At 35.0% G+C, this 10,009-nt stretch overlaps 1 non-coding gene across 1 annotated transcript; it reads left to right on the top strand.

Annotated features, from left to right (window-relative positions):
• The first annotated feature begins 3,420 nt into the window (after positions 1-3,420).
• Positions 3,421-3,522, top strand: LOC122123441. Its single transcript, XR_006150396.1, has one exon. It is a non-coding gene; the product is annotated as a U6 spliceosomal RNA (small nuclear RNA).
• Positions 3,523-10,009: the final 6,487 nt, after the last annotated feature.

The following is a 10,009-nucleotide window of genomic DNA, read 5'->3' as shown; positions in this document are numbered from 1 at the left end:
ACCCCCATTTGCAAAAAGTCATCCTTAACAGAAAGAATATTGTTGGAGGAATAGCAATATCAGATTTCAAACTCTACTACAAAGCCATAGTAATTAAAACAGTTTAGTACTGGCACAAGAAAAGAACTCAGGAACAATGGAATAGAATTGAAAACTCAGAAATGAACCTACAGACCCATAATCATCTAATATTTGATAAAGGATCTAAAAATATAAAATCGAAGGAAGACAGGCTGTTCAGTAAATGGCACTGGCAAAATTGGTTAATCACTTGTAGAAAATTAAGGCTAGATCCTTATATATCACCCTGTACCAGGATCAACTCCAAATGGATCAAAGACCTCGGAGTCAAAACAGATATTCTGAAAACATTACAGGATGGAATAGGAGAAACCATAGGTCTCCTTGGCACAGGCTGAAATTTTCTTAATAGAGACCCAGAAACACAACAAATGAAAGAAAGGTTGGACAAATGGGATTGCATGCAATTGCAGAGCTTCTGCATGGCAAAGGACATAGCTAGCAGGATCAATAGAAAGCCCAGGGAATCCGAGATGATCTTCACTAGCCATACAACCTACAAAGGTTTCATATCTAAAAGAGACCTGGAAATCAAAATCCCCCAACACAAATACTCAAAGAAAATACTGCCCAATAAATAAGTGGGCTTAAGACATAAAGAGAAACTTCTCTGAAGAGGAAAGGAGGGTGAACAAAAACACATGCAGAAATGCTCAACCTCCCTAGCCATAAAAGAAATGCAAATCAATCAACATTGAGATATCACCTCACCCAAGTTAGAATGGCTATAATCAAGAACTCTAATAACAACAGATGCTGGAGGGCATGTGGACAAAAAGGAACCTTAATGCATGGTTAGTGGGAGTGTAAACTTGTTCAACCACTTTGGAAAGTAGTATGGATGTTCCTACAAAGACTCCACATAGAGCTTCCCTATGATCCAGCAATCCCACTTTTGGGCATTTACCCAAATGATCACAAACAAGACCATACTAAAGCTACCAGCACAAATATATTTATTGCAGCATTACCATAGCTAAGATATGGAACCAACCCAGATGCCCTTCAGTAGATGAATGGATCAAGAAAATGTATATATACACAATGGAATTCTATGTCTGTATCTGAAAGAATGATATTGCCCCATTTGTTAGGAAATGGAAACCTTGGAATAAATCATATTAAGTGAAGTAAGCTAGGCCCAAAGAAACATGGTTTCCCTTATTTGCAATATCTAGTGTATGTCTGAGACACGCAGAAATTGTTACATAAGTTTATGATAGGTGAAATGAACCCCAAGATAAGAATTCAAAATTTTCTTCTTTTCTGCAATTATTTCTAACATATTTATAAGATGATTTCTTTGTTACTTTGTATGTCCCTCCCGCATGGTATAACCCCTGTTTTCACTGTATTTGAGGTTGGTATAATTTGTGGAGGGGAAGGGAAAATTTTTTTTTAAATATGGATACAGGTGGACCCATTGCACCAATGAGATATACAAGACATTATGTCGAAAAACGAATTTTACAACTTCGGGTTGGGGAAAGGGGAGGGGGAATGGGTTGTAAAGGGGGTGAGATGGGAAGGGATAGTAAGGAGAAACAAAGGAGTAGGCAACAATGCTTAATAAGAAATGTACTCATTACCTTGCCCATGTAATTGTAACCCCTCTGTCTGTTATTTTCCCACTTAAAAAAACAATAAAAACCATAAAATATAAAGTGATTTTGATAAAAAAAATAAAAATGACTCAGAATAAATTATCAATGCAAAAACAATATTTACAGAAGCAAACTCTCAGAGATATTACATGACTTTGAGAAGGATAATGTGGAAGGGATAGGAATGGGAAACAAAGGAGGAGGCTGCAATGCTTGATAAGAAATGTACTCATTATCTTGCCCATGTAATTGTAACCCCTCTGTACAATATTTTCACAATAAAAAATTTAAAAATTGAAAAAAGAAAGAAAAAAGAAAAGGAAAAAGTGGCTGAATTTAATATAAATTTAGAAGTATGACCATTCAGAAAACATAAAAAGATATTCTTTATTTCATTATATAACCCAAAGCAGAAAGTAAATGTTATTTAGATGATTTTTTTATAACAGTCTCTCAGGTGCTGGGAAGGTGGTTCAGTGTAGAGTGTTGCCTTGCATGCATGAGGTCCTGGGTTTGATTCCTCAGCACTACATAAGCAGAAAAAGATGGAAGAGGTGCTGTGACTCAAGTAGTAGCACTAGCCTTGAGCTGAAGAGCTGAGAGACAGCAACCAGGACCCAGAGTTCAAGCCCCCAACCAACAAAACAAAAGAAAAACAAAACAAAACACAGTCTCACTTTTGTGTGCTCAAGATTGTAACACTAGTGCTTCAGTCTAGGGCTATGCTTTTAGGTGTGGACATTTATCAACACTCCTGATTCAGATTCTAATTGATAAAATTTTAATCAATATTTTTTTCTTACTAATTTTGCTCATTGTAAATTCACATATACCTATAAAAAACGATGTGGCCATCTCAATAACATTCTCAAATGTTATTCTCAATGATGGGTTACAAAAAGTTGTATTATATTACAACAAGGAAAACAATGCTACAAATAAGGAAAACCAATACATAAATATTAATGATTAATAAAATAAAAAACAAAACATTTACCACTGTTTCCAGTATTTGAAATGTACTACATATTCGATTTATTATTTTCTTATATTGCTGTACATTTAAAACTGTCTAAGTCTATGATGTTCAACAAGAATTTTATAGGCTATGAGCAGCGTTTAAAGTTATCCAATAAGATTATTATTTATGGTTCATCTCATCATTTGTATATGGCTTCTACCATCATTTGTTCCTCACTAACATATAAAGTAAGGAAGCCCTTAAATTTTGACAGAAACTGTGAAGTTAATATCTTAAATCTTCACTCTGCTTCTTTACACAAACACTTTGCAACTTCTCATTAGTAAAGTTTCTATAAACTCTGAAATGTACATACTTAGTAGTATATGACTGCTACCATGAATCTTAAATGCTTTATGGAAATGTTTTACAATCTGCTAAATAGTCTTAATTTTGGCATATATGAGCAAATTCCCACAATTAAACATATTGAAAACATTAAAACTTTTAACAAACCTTAACACTATCTATAGTGTTCATTATGACAGGTTCCTTGTACAGAATAATTGAATTCCTCCCCCTACACATCCGTTGAACAATAAATAACTGGAATTATTTTGATTTTGACATGTCAATCTTGACTTTATTCTTAAAAGTGTTCTTATGTAAGAAATACATTGTTCTAAAATTTCACGACAATTCTTTTGAATTTAATTTTTGTGGAATTGTCTAGTTTAAGAAAATCAATTACACTTTATATATAAAAAATGTTCTGTGCTCAATTCGGTAGCACATACACTAACATTGGAACAATAAAAAGAAGAATAGCCCCTGATTGAGGATGACACGCAAGTTCGTGAAGCATTCCAGATTTTTAAAAGAACAGATGCTGGAGGGGATGTGGACAGAAAGGAACCTTAATGCATTGTTGTTGGGAGTTTAAACTTGTTCAAAGGCTTTGGAAAGTAGTATGGAGGTTCCTCAAAAGACTACACAGAGCACCCCTAAGACCCAGCAATCTCATTTTGGGCATTCACCCAAATGATCTCAAACAAGACCATACTAAATCTACTAGCAAAACTATGTTCATTGCAGCATTATTTACCATAGCTAAGCTACATAACCAAACCCGATGCCCCACACTAAAGGAATGGATCAAGAAAATGTGTGTGTGTGTGTGTGTGTGTGTGTGTGTGTGTGTGTGTGTATACTGGATTTCTATGCCTCTATCAGAAGGAATGGCATCACCCAGTTTGTTAGGAAATGGAAAGACTTGGAAAAAATTATATTAAGTAAATTAAGCCAGGCCCAAAGAAGTGAAGTAAGCCAGGCCCAAGGAAACATAGATCCCATGCTTTCCTTATTTGCAATAACTAGTATGTGTCTGATACAAGCAGAAAAGTTCAGATAAGTTGATGTTAGGGGAATGAACCCCAAGATAAGTATTCAAATGTTTTTTTTGTTTTTTGTTTTTTTCCTTTCATGCAATTTTTCTAACATATTTATAAGAAGATTTCTATGTTGCTTTGTATGCCCCTCCCCCAAGGTATAACCCATGTTTCACTGCATTTGATGTTGGTATAATTTGCGGAGGGGAAGGGAAAAAAACCAATTCGTTTAACTAGGGATGCAGGTGGACCCATTGCAACAATTAGATGTACAAGTCATTATGTAAAAAAATGAACTTTACAACTTTGGGGGGAGGAGGACCGGGTGGGGGAAGTGTGGGAGTATGGGAAGGGATGGGAAGGGGAAGCAAAGAGGAGCCAACAATGCTTGATAAGAAATGTACTCATTATCTTGCCCATGTAATTGTAACCCCTCTGTATGCTATTTTCACAATAAAAAAAAGAAGCATAGGTCCTATGGTATCCCTTATTTGCAATAACTAATGTATGTCTGGGATAAACAAAGAAGGTATGGTAAGGCGAAAAAAGGAGGAGGCAACAATACTTGATAAGAAATGTACTCATTACCTTTTCCAGGTAATTGTAACTCCTCTGTATGATATTTTCACAATTAAAAAAAGAGAAAAGGTCAAAAGCATGTGCATATGACTAGATAAGATGATGTTAAGGTAAATGAACCCCAAGATAGGGACACAAGTGGTTTTTTATTTGTTTCTGTTGTTTCTAATGTATTTATAATGTACGATGTGATTTTTTTATATGTGCATCCCCCACAGTTAAACCCCTGTTTTCACTGTATCTGATGTTGGTGTACCTCCATCTTGTATATACACTTCTCTAATTTGGGTATGGAAAAGGAAAAAAACAAAATGCTTAAATAAGGATACAGTATGACCCATTGCACCAATGTGATGCACAAGACAGTACGTTGAAAAACGAACTTTACAATTTAGGCGGGGTGGGGGCAGGGCAGCGTACTTGTGGAGGTGGGAAGGAAGGGATGGTGGGGGAAAACAAAGGAGAAGGTAACAATGCTTGATAGGAAATGTATTCATTACCTTTTTCATGTAACTGTAACCACTCTGTACAGTACTTTTACAATAAAAAACATAAAAATGTTCTGGGATGGAAGAGAATATTACCCCTATTTTACCCATATAATATCGTTAACAAAGAAATTAATGCAAAACACTGATATGAATATATTTTGAATAAATGTGTGTGTGTGCCTGTGTGTGAGTGTGTGTGTGTGTGTGTGTGTGTGTGTGTGTGTGTGTGTATGTGCGTGCCTGCGCATTTACATTCTCAGAGTTTGAATTCAGTGCATCAAGGTCTCGCTAGGCTATTCCTCTCTAGGTTGATGAGCTATTATATAAGCTACATCTCCATTCTTGGCTCTTTGCTAGTTCATTAATTAAAAAAAAATCTCATGAATATTTTTGTCCTGATTAGCTTCCAACGGTTATCCACAGATCTCCGGTTCCTGAGCAGATACCCGTGTAGACAGGATTACAGGTATGACCAACCAGCACAAGGCTTTCAGAATACTTTAAAAAGTAGAAGAAAATTTACTTCATAGAGGCTTGTTTATCATCTCCAGCTTTTACAGCATTTTGGAGTGATTATATGTGAATTTATTTCATTTTTGGATTCTTAAAAGACAGTAAGTGATGGTATTTAAAAGTTTAATCCTTTTTTTTTATCAGTCATGTGGCTTGAACTCTGGGCTTGGGCGCTGTCCCTGCGCCTTTCAGCTGAAGGCGAGTGCTCTACCCCTTGAGCGACAGTGCCACTTTGGCTTTCCTAGTGGTTTATTGGAGATAAGAGTCTCATAGACTTTCCAGCCTGGGCTGGCTTTGAAGTGCAATCCTCGGATCTCAGCTTCCTCTGTAGCCAGGATTATAGGCGTGAGCCACCAGCTACCGGATAATTTTAGTACTTTTTAAAACGTATACTGGTACTGTGGAACAGAAGAAATTTGTCACTCTTTAGACCTCAATTTGAGGTCTGAGCATGATAACCCAATGTCACCAACACAGTCTGTGTTGAAGAAAAATGTGACAGAAAATGATTACTGTTGGCAATAATTGCTATGCTATTATTTCTTGGACAACATGAATATTGAATTAAGAGTGTAAGGGAATGGAGAGGATTTTACCTACTGTTTTTATTGCTGACTTTTGGAAATTTTGACTCATTTCCTTCCCCACTGTGTGTCTTTGGGCCATGCATTTAGTGCCTTTAATTACAATATTTCCTAACACTAAAATGTTAATAATATTAGAATTATAGCAAATGTTTTCTTAAGAATTAAGAGAAATAAAATGTGAAAAACTTAACGTAAACATCTAGGAATGAGCTTACAATTACATGGGCAAGATAATGAGTATATTTTTTATCAAGCATTGTTGCCTCCTCTTTGTTTCCTGTTCCCATCCCTTCCCATCTCCCCCAAACCTATCATCCCACCAACCCCCGCCTCCCGCCAAAGATGTAAAGTTTGTTTTTCGACATAAGGACTTGTACATCTCATTATTGCAATGAGTCCACCTGCATCCCTATTTAAACGATTTGTTTTTTCCCTTCCCCTCCACAAATTATACAAACATCAAATCCAGTGAAAGCATGGGTTATACCATGGGGGATGGACATACAAATCACCAAAAAATTATCTTATAAATGTTCGAAACAATTGCAATAAAAAAAAAATGAATCCTTATCTTGGGGTTCATTTCACCTAACATCAACTTATTTGACCTTTTCTGCTTGTCTCAGATATATACTAGTTATTGCAAATAAGGTAAACCATGGGACCTATGTTTTTTGGGGCCTGGCTTAATTCACTTAATATAATTTTTCCATGTCTTTCCACTTCCTAACAAATGGGGCAATGTCATTCTTTCTCATGGTGGCATAGAATTCCATTGTGTATATATATCACATTTTCTTCATCCTTTCATCTGGGTTTGTTCCATATCTTAGCCATGGTAAATAATGCCGCAATAAACATAGTTTTGTTGGTAACGGACAAGGGTCTCATATCTAAAATATACCTGGAACTCAAAAAAATTAAATCCCCCAACGACAAATCCTCAAAGAAACAACTGCTCAATAAATAAGTGAGCTAAAGACTTAAAGAGAAACTTCTCTGAAGAGGAAAGGAGGATGGCCAATAGACACATGAAGAAATGCTCAACTTCTCTAGCCATAAAAGAAATGCAAATCAAAACAACATTGAGATACCATATTACCCCAGTTAGAATGGCTATGATCAAGAACTCTAATAACAGCAGATGCTGGAAGGGATGTGGACAGAAGGGAACCTTAATGCATTACTATTGTTCAATTGTACTATTGTTCAACAGCTTTGGAAAGTAGTATTGAGGTTCCTCCAAAGACTCCACGTAGAGCTCCTCTATGATCCAGCAATACCACTTTGGGGTATTTAACCAAATGATCACAAACTAGACAGCAGTTTTTTTAAATAGTAAATAGAATGCAATAAGTATTACAGAAGCCATTACATGTAATGAGAAAAGCAGAAGGACTGTTCTCTATTGACCATGCTCTGCTTCAAAATCAGCCAGGTGGATACCTTCTCATGCTGTAAATCAAACTGGTTTTATTATGTCTTGGCAGTATAAAAACATCAGGGACAGAATAATGAAGGAATGTTGTAGACTGAGGTGAAGTCAATATGAAAATGTGCAAAACTGATGAAAAGGTAAAAGTCTCTGAGTAGTATATTGTGTTTTACATCATTTAAGTTAAATTGAAAAAATAGGGAAGACCTAGAAGAATTAATTCTCTTTTTGATAGCCAAACAAAGGTCCACAGAAGATTGAACTTTTTCCTCATACTTGTAGAGACATCATCAGATGAGAGGAACACTATTGTTTTTATTTTTTTTTTTTTTGCGTTTTTCAATTTATACTTCAGTTTGAAATCTGAACTACATGAGACTGAAAGAAACCTAGAAAAATTAGACACACAAGCTTTGGAAAAAGTCATGAATGAAACACAAACAAAATACATATAGCCTTGTAAAAGGTCTAACTAAATTTATTTACATAGTCTTAAGTGTAAACAGAAAATGATTTAAACAATATATTATTGAAAATTGAAAAATGTTAGGAGTTGCTTAATTTTTTCCTTTCTACTATATTGAATTAAGTATTGATTTTATATAGAGAGATTAAAGATGAGATTAACAAGAAACGATTAAAAATGGACAAAAGTTCTGAATAGACATGTTTTTCAAAAAGCCCTGAAAAGTGCTAGTGTGTTTACAAAGTAGTTTTTAATACCACTTCTATGCTGGGTTAATGCTTTGTGAACAGAAGTCATTAGAGAAATGCAATTGAAAATTACTATGATACTACTTCATAACTATTATAAATCTTATCAAAAAAAAATCTAAGGAACCAGGTGTGGTGGAAAAGGCTTATAATTCCAAGCATTTAGCAGTTTGGAGTAAGAGGATTTGAGTCTAAGGCCAGTCTGGGGTTCTTCTGCACATAGTTAAAACCTGCCCTTAAAAAACTCAAAATGTAATAATGTTAGTGAGAGTGTGAGAAAAGGAAATTTTCTACACTCTTGGTCAAAATACAGGTTAGTATTCTCATTGTAGAAAGTACTTTGCAGTTTTCTAAAGAAATGCAAAGTTGAAATATCATCTGACACATCAATCATTTGATTATTTCTCTCTGGGTAACTCGTAAATATATCTGTAGTTGTTTGTTATTCACATTGTTCACAACAGCCGCCCAGATATAAATAGAAGTTAAGTGTTCAACGACAGACTAATAAAGCAACTGTGTGCATGCACAAATATATTTTTCTGTTTCATCTTTTAAATAGCAAGAGATTTCTCCAATTAGGCATAAATTACAATGACCTGAAAGATGTATTCTAAATGAAGAAAAATGTTGTCTTCTGATATTTGTAAAACTACACACACACACACACACACACACACACACACACACACACACACACACACACACACACACACACACACACACACCAACCTCAATCATTATGAGAGAATTTTTTTTTAAAGTAAAGCAAATTGGAATTGCTGGGGCATTTATGTCACAATGTAGAAGATAGTAAATATACAGGATCACCAAGTATACAATTTTAATGTACAACATGAATGTACAGAGGACAACACTGGCCTAAGATAGGAATGAAGCTAAATGAGTAAGAGTTGTTCTTCCTTGTAAGGGCTGCTCTTTTAGATATTCTTCCTTCAGTAATGGATGACATGAACGTAATTCTTTAAATATACCTGCCTGTTTGCAGAAATAACAAACAAGGTAGCAATAAGTTGTATGCTCAACATAGAACAAAATGTCAAATTTAAATACATGAGATTATCCTAGATGTAAACTAATAATTCCAAATAAGGGAAACCATGGGACCTATGTTTCTTTAAGTTTGGCTTACATAACTTAATATGATTTTTCCCCAAGATCTTCCATATCAATACAAATGACGTGTTATCATTCTTTCTGATGGAAGCATAGTATTCCATGTGTGTGTGTGTGTGTGTGTGTGTGTGTGACATTCTCTTGATCCATTGATCTACTGAGGAGCATCTGGGTTGATTCTTTATCCTAGCTATGATAAATAATACTGTGATGAACATAATTGTTCTGGTAGCTTTAGTGTGATCTTGTTTGTGATCACTTGGGTAAATGCCAAGAAGTGGAATTACTGTGTAATAGGGGAGCATTATTGTGTACATCAAGGATAATCTTAGTAGATGAGAAGAATAGCTCAATAGCTATGTACATATGAGGGTGTATGGTGATTCCAAGGTAAATGATCTCCAAGATATGTTATTTCTTGTTGTTCTAAATGTAATATGTGATTTCTTTTTATCCTTTTGTGTTTTCCACACCTATGGTTTATCCTCTGTAGTAACTGTATTTGATTTTGATACCCTG

The sequence above is a fragment of the Dipodomys spectabilis genome, unplaced genomic scaffold (genome assembly GCF_019054845.1).
Source record: "Dipodomys spectabilis isolate Male_0828 unplaced genomic scaffold, ASM1905484v1 ptg000228l, whole genome shotgun sequence".
Taxonomy (NCBI): Eukaryota; Metazoa; Chordata; class Mammalia; order Rodentia; family Heteromyidae; genus Dipodomys; species Dipodomys spectabilis.
This window is presented reverse-complemented; position numbering and strand designations above follow the sequence as displayed.